We start from the raw sequence: 13,522 nt of genomic DNA on the forward strand, positions 1-13,522 counted from the left end.
AAACGGTTATGCCAAAACAAAGTTACACTAATTAGCAGAAAAACCAAAACCATCAATTTTTGTAAGATGGGTAACTTGGCAATCATCAAAAATCTAATCCATTGATTAACGGATAGAATTGCAGAACTTCAAACTCTCAGATAATTGGGAGCGCATAGATACTTAAAATTGAGTTTGGACGCTCAGATAGAAAAAACAACAAACTTATAGTTCCAATTTTGCGGAACAAACAGTCAACAGCGCAAGTACTTAAAATTGGCTTATCTGATCTATATTTAATGAACTTAAAATGAACCGGTTTTCGTATGCTAGATAATTGCGTTTGCTAACCCAGGCAGAACATGAATCATCCCCATTGATGCTAAAAAAAGGAAAAACGATAGTAAAACTTCGTGAAAAGAAATTAATTTTGAAATGAAGCTACGTGTAAAAATTTACACTTTTGCAGTCAAAATTTGTGAGCTATTAACACAATCCATCAGAAAAGATTGACAATTGGGAAACCTACTGTCAACAATCAGTGATACTGAGATCAATAATTTGAAGTTTTAGCGCATCACGAATCATAACCTAATCTTGATTAAAATACAAAATCACAAAAGATCCCTCTACATAAAAATTAAACATACGAAATAAAGAAGTCGATTGTATCAATTGGGTATAAAACGTTTTTGATAAAGTTAAATAATTAGAACACCAAAATTTGACGAACAAAAGAACCACCCCAAGCGTATGTGTTCCGCAATTTTTGAAAATCGGAAATACTTGAGAGTACAATCGTGCCAAAATTTACGACAGAGAGCTCTTAACTAGCTAAAAGTCATGCCATTTGAGTCAAATTTGCAAATTTTTCTAACTGTTGTGAAATTTTGAGCTACCTGCGACGAAGTTCCAAGGTTAATCATCAATTATAATGGATTTTCATAGTCGGTCTCCAAAATTATTTAAAACAATCGAGTCAAATGAAATAAAAAGTAACTATTAAACAAACAATGAAGAAATCAATTTAATCCATTATCATCAAACATAATTGATTTTGATGGATTTTAATGGAGATAGGGCGTAGGTGGGGCGGGGTATGTGGGGTTAGGTGGGGGCAGGTGGAAGAAAGGGGCAGGCGAGATGCGGCTTTAGGTGGGGTGAGGGCGGGAGCGGTTGCGCAGATAGGGGGTGTGATTGATGAGGATAGGTGCAAAATAAGGGTTTAGCAAAGTTTACTAAAAAGTGACTAGGTTTAGAAAACGAGTTGGCTGTGACTAATGCAGTAAAAGCTGCAGAATTTTATAGAGGAAAAAATTACAGAGATAGGAAAAAAAACAGAAAGGAAAAAATTATAGAGTTTATATTCCATTATAATCCATTCTAATGGATTATAATCGATAGCGTGGTCCCGAAGTGTAATTATGATCAATTATAATGCCAACGCTTTTGACCACAAACATTGATTTTAATTTTTTATCATCCATGCAACCTCACTGCGGGTAGTACGTGACAATTCCCGCTATTATATGGAGTTTTTGGTTGTTTTTTTCTCAATTCAAATTATTGAAGAATTTATACAGACGATAAAACCTTTTGAATGATTGAAAACTTTTCAACTTCTCAAGTACTTTCAATAAATATGTAAGCAAGTCTACATAAATTTTTTTATTGAGCGTTATGAGTGTTAGTACTGTTCTTTCAACGGTAAAAAACTTAAAACTCTCTTTTTCCCAATTTTTAGGTAAGCTTTTAGATTTTTTCATAGCGTGATTGACGGTCACGAAACTTCATTATAACAGTGTTATTGTTCCGACTTTCGATACGAAAGTAACGGAATATTTGTGCTCGGGGTGGGTTTTTTTTTCTTCAGACAAATTTCGACTTTTTAACTAGCCATTTTTGACGGAATTTTTTTACATCATTCGAAAGGTATTGTTGTCCTGAGCTCAAATTGGAAAAGATATTTCACCTGTGATCATTTTTCGTAAAGTTATGGGGGTTTAAACATTGCCATTTTGCCCAATTTGGGACAATTAACGCGCGATATATTTCGCGCTATTAACGCGTTAGCGGAGAGTTAATCGGTCTTAGAAATCGTTCCAAATTGGTTGAAAGAAGCTTATTTGCCATAATTGATTTGTTACAAGTAGCGAAATCTATCCTTTTGTACTTTTTTTACGGCGTGTGGGGGGATGATTTTTATGAAATAATTTCAAATTTTTGAAAAAAAAAAGATTCATTTTGTTTAATTACTTTTAATTTTTTAATGATATTACTGCTCCATAAACCTTAATGGGCAGTCGGAACATTCAGGGCTTCGCCCTGATACGAGCAGTCTTGTTTTAGATTAAATCTCAATGTTAAGAAGTAACGGATTTCCAGACTGTTTTTCGATTAAAACCAATGTTTTTTTTGTTAATCGATGAAACTGAGCCGACGTTAGCTTTCGGCGCTGCTGGTCTGGTATGAGCTGAACTAATTCCCCGAGTTGTTTGATCAATTATTGAAGCGTTGTTTTTGCTAAACACTTTAGCCTAGTTGAATGGATATTCGAAGTACTATTCCATTTCTGCTATAAAGTTCCAAAGCAAAATTCACTCCAATTAGCTTTAATTAAAAGTAGTGTTTAAGTGTCGATATTTATTTCGATATAGTTTAGTCAATATGATTTATGTATTATGATTGAGTTTTAATTCAAAATTTTTTGTCCAGGAAGGGACCAATTTTTCATGTTTTAGCTTCAACAAGATCAGCTTTATGATACCTCACATTTCAAAAGTCGACTCATTTGAACCATAAGAACAATCGCCCCCAGACCAGTTTAGGGGTATGAAGTTTACATGATTAATAGATCAATTGGTTTGATTTCCAGCCGTTTAGCCTTAAGTATTTTGCGCAAAACCAAACAATAATTTTGATATTTTCATTTATCTGAAACTGAACTCTTCACAGATCCGAAATTCCATTAACATTTTGCTTTGAGAAACTCTTACATAATCTTTCTCGACAATTTCACTGTAAAAACGAAAGAATATTTGGGCTCCAAGTGGTTTTTACTCCAGACAATTTGACAAGCCAATTTTGACGTATTTTGTAAAATAATTATTTGAAAGATTTTGATGCTTTGAACTCAAAATTTAAACTAGACTGCTCGTATCAGGGCGGAGCCCTGAATGTTCCGACGACCTTTTAAGGTTTATGGAGCAGTAATAACATTTAAAAAATTCAATGATATAAAACAAAATGAAAAAAAAATTTTTCTAAAATTTGAAATTTTTTATGAAAATCATCCCTCACACGCCATATAAAGTACAAAAAGATAGATTTCGCTCCTTGTAACAAACCAATTATGGCAAATAAGCTTCTTTTAACAAACTTGGAACGATTTCTAAGACGGATTAAATCTCCGCTTACGCGTTAATAGTGCGAATTATATCGCGCGTTAATTGTCCCAAATTGGTCAAAATGGCCAAAATGGCAATCTTTAAACCCTCATAACTTTACGAAAAATGGTCACAGGTGAAATATCTTTTCAATTTTAAGCTCAGGATAACAATTAACAATACTTTTTGAATGATATAATAAGATTCCGTCAAAAATGGCTAGTTAAAAAGTCGAAATTTGTCTGAAGAAAAAAAAACCCACCCGAGCACAAATATTCCGTTACTTTCGTATCGAAAGTCGGAACAAAGAGTGTTCACTGGCGAAAACTTTTTGCAATGTTATTGTTCCGACTTTCGATACGAAAGTAACGGAATATTTGTGCTCGGGGTGGGTTTTTTTTTTCTTCAGACAAATTTCGACTTTTTAACTAGCCATTTTTGGCAACATTTTTTAATATCTTTCGAAAGCTATTGTTGTCCTGAGCTTAAATTTGAAAATATATTTTACCTGTTACCATTTTTTGTAAAGTTATGGGGTTTAAAGATTGCCATTTCGGCCAATTTGGGACAATTAACGCGCGATATATTTCGCGCTATTAACGCGTAAGCGGATATTTAATCCGTCTTAGAAATCGTTCTAAATTGGTTGAAAGAAGCTTAATTGCCATAATTGATTTGTTACAAGGAGCAAAATCAATCCTTTTGTGCTTAATATGGCGTGTGGGGGGATGTTTTTCATTAAAAAAATCGGATTTTGAGAAAAAAAATGTTCATTTTGTTTTATTACATTTAATTTTTTTTGTTATTACTACTCCATAAACCTCAAAAGGCAGTCGGAACATTCAGGGCTTCGCCCTGATACGAGCAATCTTGTATAGGTTTGAAAACTGCCAATTTCGCATATTTTGATTCTGCCACGCGCAATATATTTTGCTCTATCCAAATAAAATAGGCGAATTAAATCATTCATAAGAAAATGAGGCAAGCAGTTTTTTTATTCCGATTCCAAACCCAAAATATACTTCTTCTTCCGACTTTTAAAAAAATGCGGAATATTTATGCTTGATGTGGTTTTTTAATTCAGTCAATTTTCGACTTGTTAACTAAGCGTTTTTGACGGAATTTTTTCACCATCTGTGAGATATTATTATCCCCAGCTCAAATCTAAAAAGATATTTTACCTGTGATTGTTTTTCGTAACGTTACGGGCGTTTGAAAACTGCTAATTTGGCCAATTTGGGATTTTAAAGTGCGATATACTGCATTCTTATAATAATCGAAAGAAGCAAAAAATCTGCGCTCCAAATTGATTAGAGTTAAACAATTTAGTTTTTTACTATAAACACACCTTTAGTATTTTACATAGCGTGTAGGGGGATAAAATGAAAAAAATACTGAAAATTTCTTCTGTTTTTTGAATTTTTTTGTCAATTATTCAGCCAAAAAAAATCCTTTTAATTGGCTTTAGGTGTAGTTGGACCTTGATATACGAGCAGTCTTGTTGCTCTTTACGCAGAGTGCGTGTGGATGTTAAATGAGTTTTTCTTTCATTTTTTTCAAACATTTTGTCAAATTTCAACTACAAAACCTTTGATCGAGACATTGAAGGGCAGTCGGAGCATTCAGGGTTTTGCCTTAATATGATCAGTCTTGCTGTCTCTTTTTTCAAAAAGGAAATGGAATAATACTGCTCGGTGTACTTTTTTAGACAAATTTTGATTGTTCACTAGCCCTTTTTGACCAAAGCGTTTTATGCCATCTGAAACGAATTGACGTCCTAAGTAGTAATATATAAAAAAAAATTGTGATCTTAATCAAATGATGGTGAATGAAAAGTGCCAATTAGACCAAATTGGTGCAATTAAAGCGCGATATGTTTCGTGCTGTTCAGGTTTAATCCGCCTCGAAATCGTTTCAAGTTGTTTTGAAGCATGCCATTTGATCTTAATCGTTACACCTTTATCAATTGCACAGTTGGTTACTACATAGCGTTTGGGGAAGGTTTTCAAAAATTAAATCCGATAAAACACTAAAATTTTATGCAATTTTTGAAGAAAAAGCGGAAAATTTATTATTCGCATTGATAAAGGAGCAGTTTTTTTTATTTTTTCAATATTTAAAACAAATAAACCGATTTTATCAAAACTTTCTCTACAATTTATCCCAAATTTTTCAGCCCAAAAAACTTCGTAGCAGATTTTTGAATTTTTAATGCGAAGCTGAACGAAAACGAAAACTACCTCAATAGTTTGGCAAGCTATCTTAACGCATAGCAGCCAAAAGGGCGCCAACTTTCATACCGCTTTTACTCGTTTTTTTTTGCTAAGATTTCCAATGTTTGGTTGTTTCTAAGCCATTTCAGAGTTTCTCATTGTATTATTTTTGGATCTTTTTTGCCTAAAACCTATTGAAACCTGCAGGAAATTGTATTTCTTAGGCATTATTCAATATATTTTTTTCCATAAGCTTAAAAGATAATCGACCAAAAACGTTAAAACTTTTTGTATTAAGTGTAAGAGGGGAAAAAGTTTCAAGCTATCAATAATAAAAACAGTTTAACTTCAAAGTTGTTAACTATAACGCTCGGTCTGGATTTTATTGCAGGCAGCTTTTTATCAACATATTTGATATAGACTTAAACAGCAACCCCAGTAAACCCAAAGTTCATGTCAATTTAAACAAATACGAAATTATGTAGAGCCTTATCAAAATAAATAAACGTCGACAATTACTTGTTTAAAAAACAATGAAACCGTAAATTCGAAAAACCAGGAAATATTTGATGGGCTACCGGTCATTAGACCGAAATTGAACAAATGCCCGAAACAATTTATTGCCATTTCAAATTATTTCAAGCAAAACGAAGTTTTCCCAAAATCAGGGCGCGAGTGAGTTTAGACTCCATAACAAATAAATACAGTTTTCTTGCATATAGTTTTTGTTTTGCTATGAAATAGTATTAAGGCTTATTATTGTTATGCAAGCTTATTATTGTGTATAAACAAAAGTTGGAGCCAAAACATACATGAACAAACATGCAACTTCGTGTTCATTTCTTTCGGCACAAATCATATCGGTTGAATGAGCAAAACCCTACCTGTCAATCTTTAAGTCTCAGCTTCGTTCTTGGGAAAATCAAGCACGATTCCCATGGATGGTATGTTGGTATGACAGAAGCCGTTTTTGCGACGTGGCGGTCAAAATTAGAATCAGAATTACAGCTGTATTTGAAGACATAAACCGCTCATTAGACGTCCCTCTAATTCGTTCAGAATGTTAAAGTGGATCTAATAAGCATTATAACACTCACTAAAACGCTCTTTAATGGACATTTTATGGCTTTTGCGAGCCATTTTCTTTACCTGTCTCCACGCTGCTAGCCAAAATCCAAAAACCTGGTTTTGATACCAGAATATTCGAAACTTAACACTCAATTCTGAAACGATCACAAAAGCATTCTTATTTTAATAGGGGACAAAAATTGGAATCAATCGTTGGAAAATTAAAAGGTACCCTGAGGTTCAAAGTTTTATCGTAAAATCTTATGTCATAAAAGTTATGGCGAATACTTTCTGGTTTGTTTTAAGTCAAGTAATTCAACAATTGGGCTGAACAAATTTTTGGTCGGGTTTGCCCATTGAATAGCCGTAAATACAAATCCAGTTAAGTCTGAAGTCTGCAAAAGGTAAGCTGGTCTTCCAAAATTTTATCACCTTATTTGAATTGAATAAATTATATGTTTATTCAAAAAAAAGTCGGCTTTTTAACTCAACTTTAGATTAAAAACTGCACTATCTCAGAAAAAGGATTTGTTTAGTATTATGCATTTGCGAGTAAAACTTACAAAAATTACAAATTCGTATTAATTTTTCTGACTTTAAAAATCTAAATTATGCGTGTCACACATAGATTGAGCAGCATTTTCCGTTTTCTTTTCTTCCTCAATTTATTTCACGGGTAAACCTTTTCCACTAATTTTTTGCCACAAATTCTCAATAGAATGAGTTTTCAAACAATTAAGCATTATCTACCTCTCTTCTGGGTATTTTTATCTATTTAAATCCTGCCGCTTAAGATCATCCATAAAATCATCTAAATTTCTTATCCGATTTTCAAAGACAGCGACGAAATATTTGTGCTCGGAGTGGTTTTTTCTTCTACGGACAAAAATCGATTTTTTAATTAGCGACTAGTGACGAATTTCTGAATCATTTTAAAATAAAAAACATTCGTTGCCCAAGTTTGAAAAATGTTACGAAATTTCAACTAAGTGGAGGTTTATTTTGTCTTACAACTTGTTACAAATTGAACTAGGCAAGTTATTCTTTGGACTAAAAGTTTTGCTATGAGAAATATCATTTCTATGTTCTATATCGTGTGGGGATATGGTTTGCAAAAATTCTAATTTTTTTTAATAATAACTTTTTTTCAAAACAAACACTACTCCATTGACCTTAAAAGGCGGTTGAACATTCCAAGTTTTGCCATGATACAAGCAGTCTTGTTGTTCCGGCTTTCTAATATATATGTTTGAGTTTTTCTTTCTTATTTCTAAAAGATTGTTTGCCCACTAAGTTGATCGATTCCTAGATCTTTGTGGGGCATCGAACCTGACGCGAAATTAATCTGAAAAAAGATGAAACGAGTCCAACTGAGCTGCGTGTTAGATACTTTGATGGTGAAAAGCTATAATTACTTATGCGTGTCAAGTTATCCTTAGCTAAATCATTTAAATTTAAATAAAGCAAGCTAATTGGCCTTGTTTGTTCCAAAATTTACTCAAATGTATCACTTATAAATGATATTTTCAGTCGAAAATTCATAGTTAGTCAAATTTCATTCACCAGAAACTATTCGAGAAGACTAAAAGGACAGTCGGAACATTCAAGTTGCTCTGATACGAGCAGTCGTGTTATTCTTGCGCTCCTTATATGCATATTTAGCTCAGACAAATGCGCGCATACAATACTTTGTATTTTTTTTGCAGACTGATTTTTTATACTGTTCTTATTAGCTTAACTAAACGCGGTACTTTCATCAGGTTTTGTCATAGTTTTTCACACTGGAAACAAACTTTTGGGTATTTAAACTCTAATGCTTTTTTGTGAGTAATTAGCACACTTCTTCCTTAATCCATATCGAATAGGTTTGGGAATAAAAACTTGAAAAACTATAAATTTTGGACAATATCATCGATCAATTTCGAAAATTTGCGTCTCACAAACCTAACAAGACCAATTAAATAGCGTCAATTAAAATTGGAGCAATTTGGTTGTGCTAAAATCATCAAGCGCGCATAGCTTAGTCCAGAAATTGGCTAAATTGGCAACTTTTAAACTCCCATAGTTTTCAAAAAATTGATTGGAGGTAAAGCATTTTTTTAAAATTGATTTTGAGGAGTCGATACATTCAAAGGAGTATAATTTTTTTAGCAAAATTTTTATTTCAATCACCGAAAATTGACTAAATAAAAAAACCTCACCAAGCATAATTATTCCAATTTCTCCGAAAATCAGAACAAAAATGAGAAAATCAAAAAATCGAAAACACAAACAATATTGAGCTAGCCTAATATACGTATCGTATTTCAGAAGGAAATGTCTGTATAAAACAGAGTATATTTAACAGCGATAACCCTACTTTCAAAAAATGTATTGTTTTATTTAGGACTTACTTCGCAGCAAAAAATCATTGCCCTTCTCCAGTTTTGAAAATGGGAGGGAAAGAGGAAAAAACCAAAATTTTTAACTTCACTTTTCAAAATTTTTTCAAGTTGAGAAGTAGTGTTTTCGAAAAATTTGTTTTTATTTTTTTCAAGTTGCAGACAAACTCTATCTGATAAAACCCGTAATTACTGTTTTAACACATTTTATATATGACTTGTTCAAAACATGAACAGAAAAAAACATTATACAAAAAACGGGTAGCTAACACTTGCAATCAAACATTCATTAGAAAAAAAATATAGCTTATCCCGTTTCAAAATAATTCATTCGACACTAAAAATATATTTAGTGAATCCTCCGGTTTTTGACAAATTTTGTTTCCAGGGCAGAAATTTTCGTTTTGAAAAAGTTTTTTTATTGATTCTGCCCATGCCAACATGTACTCATTTTAAGTTGAAGGGGAAAACGTATATGTATAGTCATGGGATAAAAAAATTTGAAAATTTGTTTTATACTGTTTTTGTGGAAAAAGATTCAATTTTCATAGCAAAATTTTAAAATTTAAAAACCACAGAGTCTTTATACCAAGCTTGTAGTTAACACTATTTCAAAAATCCAGCCAGATTTTTTGTTTTGCCTTTTTGAAATTAAATAGTTTTCGTTCGATTTTTTTTCTATTCGCTCTTGGTGCTCTCAATATTCATGCATTGACCTGAAAAACAAGATTTAAAAGATAAACAAGATTGTTGTATCAAGGCGAAGCCTTGAATTGTCCGACTGTTTTTAAAATGAATTTAGATTTAAACTTTGATAACGTTTTTTTTTTAAAAACACTAAAACAAAAAAGTTTTTGAATTTTTTTAAATATAAATCTCTAGTTGATGACGTATTTTTTTCTGAATTTAACTAATTCACCACATGTCATACGCTACCAGGCCCATTGAAATTTTTTTTTTAATGTCAAAATTTTGCTGCTTCACAAAAATTATTCTACTTTTTTCTGTCATATGAAATTTTGACAGAATTTTCATATGAGCAAAAATGTTTGACAGACAAGTTTTTTTTACATTGTGTTTTGCATGATTTTTTGTTTGGTTTTGATGTACTACGATCTTTGGCCGAAATTTTGTTCCTTAATTTTGCTCTTTACGTCAAATTATTCACAGCTCTATAATTCATTCTGCAATTTTTCTGCTCTCTAAGCCATTTTTTGCGAATTGTGCTAAAAGCTGCTGCTAGCAGAACTCCACGGGGCTTTTCAGTTAGGCCAAAAAAACATGGCTTTAATTATCCCAATTTGGCCAAAGTAGTCCCTAATTCCATTTCTCAAATTTGTGATAAATAATTTAAAATGTAATATTGTTATAATTTTGTAATCAGAGGATTGATATCTTTCACATAAAAAAAGATTTTGCCAAAACGCTTTTCTAAAAAGACGGAGGTAGTTTGAATAAAATATTGCTCAAAGCAAATAAATTCCGTCGTCGGTTACAATTATGCAGAGAAATTGGAAGAAAAAAAGAGAGAAATTTTCAGACTTAATTAGAAGAATTCAAATTAACTACAAGAAGAATTAACTGTATTATAGTGCTAATGGAAATAAGCTGGAATATAATCAAAATTATCATGGCCTTAAAATCATACAAAACATGGCGGATAATTTTCAAAGTTTGGGCTTGCTTAACTTGAATTTAGCAGTAATAGCAATTCACTTGAGTTAATTTTTTTTGGCAAAAAATGATGTTTTTTTTCGAAATTTTGCAGGCATTCTAAATAACAAACAAGAAAAAATCAATTTTTTTTGTGGGTTAGTTGAACTTTCGCGAGCTTCATTTGGTGTAGAAAGCAACAAAAACTTATTTTCCCCCTGTTTTTCTCGTACAGAAAAAGAAGAATGTGAAAATTACAAAAAATACTTGTGGTAATATAAGTGTGACTTTGGACCGGGCGGGTTCTACATACTTCAACTCCTCCTCGGTACTGCTGCTTGCCTTTTACTATTTGCACTTCAAGCCAAATCCACCATTTTCTCCTCGATTGTTTTATTTTAAAATCCGATGTTGACAATTATACAACTTTTGCGTTCATCAAAGTGCCATAAAAGTATCAGCGCCGAAGAAAAAGAAAATGTTCATTTTAAATCTATGGTAAATCAAAGACAAAGTCGCAAAAAAGTTATTTTAGCATCGATGCTAGTCGCCAGTGTTTTAAAACAATTTATGAGCATGAAAGTTTGAAGTTTTTCAGATTTTTTGCTTTTTGACAGATAAAATTTTGGACAAGTAAGTCGTTTATTCATCGATTTAAGCTAGAGACTCGCTAATTTTCTAATGTTAGTTACTTTTCAGCCATATTAAGTGTGAAATGATATTGTGCTGATTTTGGTGAAAACTAATTTTATGACTCAACAGCTGTGTGTTGTGATTTCGTCGTGTGGGTGAAGATTTTTTGCCCGGCCAATCCTAAATTCTCCCTAAAAGCGAATTAATGCTATTTTCAAAAAATCCATGTGTCATCACTTTTAGCACGGAAAGTTTTAACGGTCGACCAAAAAAACGGTTAACAAAAAGTTTTTGAAAACCCAGCTCACCCGTTTAATAACTAGTAGATCACCCCTGTTAACTCAAACGCGTATAGTACAATTTGTTTTTTTTTTCGCGTAAATATATGCAAGATTATTTCAACATGCTAATATGCGGCTTATGCTTATAGCACCACATCAAAAAAAGTTAATCGCTATTTCATGCTCAGCTTGCGGTGCTAGATTGTCCCATGTTTTTTTCATCAGAAATTTCATTCTTTGAACCGTCCTAGATTTATGGTCCGCCTTTTAAAGCTCAAATATGCGCTCTCCTGTCAAGATTGTGGCTTAAAATTGGTTAAATCTTCAAACGTATATCTTATTTTATAGTCGGAATGAACCGTGATAGGTTAGAAATTCAACATGAATGAATACTTGCAGACAAATAGAACATCATTTATTTTGTGTTTTTCCGTTATTTTCAGCCAATTCTACTTACAGTAAGAAAGTGCATTTATAAATTAACAATTACAGTTAAGAAACAGTTTTACAATTAGTTATAGTATTAAGATTTGATTTTGACCTGACTATACTTAGTCGAAACTCCAATAATTATCCAAATTGACGAGAAATTCTGTATAATTTCAAAATAGTTTTCTCGATGAACTTCTTCAGACATCTGTATTTTAATGTTCTTCTTCAAATTGCCAATTCGAGCTTGGGGCATATTTTAACTGGACTCTAAAGCACATTTATTGCTTTACACCCAAAAGCTCTACTTTGTAGGTGACATAGTAAAAACAGAGTATGATACTTGAAATTAAATTGATTTTTTGACGGATTGACGTCACGTATGAAGCTTCCTTTTTCGTTTTTCTCGTTGATCAAGTTAGTTTTTATGTTAAATTTTCAACTTTGCTTTTTTATATTCATTTTTTTTTCAAATTCAAAACTACTTGAGTAGAATTTAATAAACTGTTATTGACCATTCAATACTTGAGGCTGCAAAATTTGACATTTACTTCATTTTCTTCCTTTTTATTGCAACTTTCGGCAAAGTTTGGAATCACCCCTGAACGCTCATTTTAATTCACACTGCTAAGAGTGGTTCATTTTCACAATGCTGATTATTGATTTTTACTTTGGTCCATGAATTAAAAGTCTGATTGTTCCAACCTCTGATTGTTTCGTAGTTCTTAACTCTCTGCTTACTACAGCCTTTGCTCCTGCACGTATTTACCTAGCTGCTAATGAAAATGTGAGTAAAAAAATTGAAAATTTATCAACATAATTTCTTTTTCTTTCAAGAAAAGACTTTCCAGAAAACTTGCACAAAACTTTGATCTTGTTCCAATACATTTCGCTGTGCGCAAAACAATTAACATTTACTCCTACAAATAGAAAAAAAAACTTGACTACCAAAGGACCGGTAGTTTTTCTATTGTGGTGAAAAATAGCCTCAAAAGTGATATTCCGTTCCAAATTGTGTTAGTAGTCATTTCTCCGACTAACAATTTGTACCTTTTCGGTTTTTGAAATATTTGAGCAAATCATAAATTGAAGAATAAATTTTAGATAAAACTTGAAAACGTAAAATTGATCAAAGAACGGGTGAGTATGAATTTACAATGTTTCCAAAACCTCTGCTACAAAAACCTCACCGGAAAAGAGAACTTCGGGGGTTCAAAAAATGAAAAATGTTGTGTTATGGTTATTGGTTAAGAGTACCAAAAACGTTGAATTTTGTTTTATGGTATATATATTTTTTCATCATTCAAATTTAGGGCCAACGATACATATAACTGGAAATGACATGATGTATTGACCTGAAGCTTTTCAAGACGGGATAAAGTTCGGAATATTTACACTTTTTGACTTGAGTTACTTTTCTGATGTTCGAATTATTTAAGCTCGGGTGTTTTTTCCAGTCCAATTTCTCTATAAATTCACTTGCCATTTTTTACAGAACA

The 13,522-nt window shown here is 32.2% G+C and overlaps 1 protein-coding gene across 5 annotated transcripts in view; it reads left to right on the plus strand.

Moving 5' to 3' along the window:
* Nucleotides 1-13,522, plus strand: part of LOC134843550 (histamine H2 receptor-like) — an 80,222-nt gene that overhangs the window by 19,478 nt on the left and 47,222 nt on the right. The window contains exon 1 of one of the 5 annotated variants that reach the window (XM_063859661.1): nt 6,600-6,874. The exons of 2 other annotated variants lie outside the window; for them this stretch is intronic. The gene's annotated coding sequence lies outside the window, so the exon portion shown is untranslated. 2 more of the 5 variants (XM_063859662.1, XM_063859660.1) reach the window with 2 other exon arrangements.

This window comes from Symsagittifera roscoffensis, chromosome 4 (assembly GCF_963678635.1).
Source record: "Symsagittifera roscoffensis chromosome 4, txSymRosc1.1, whole genome shotgun sequence".
NCBI classification, from domain to species: domain Eukaryota; kingdom Metazoa; phylum Xenacoelomorpha; order Acoela; family Convolutidae; genus Symsagittifera; species Symsagittifera roscoffensis.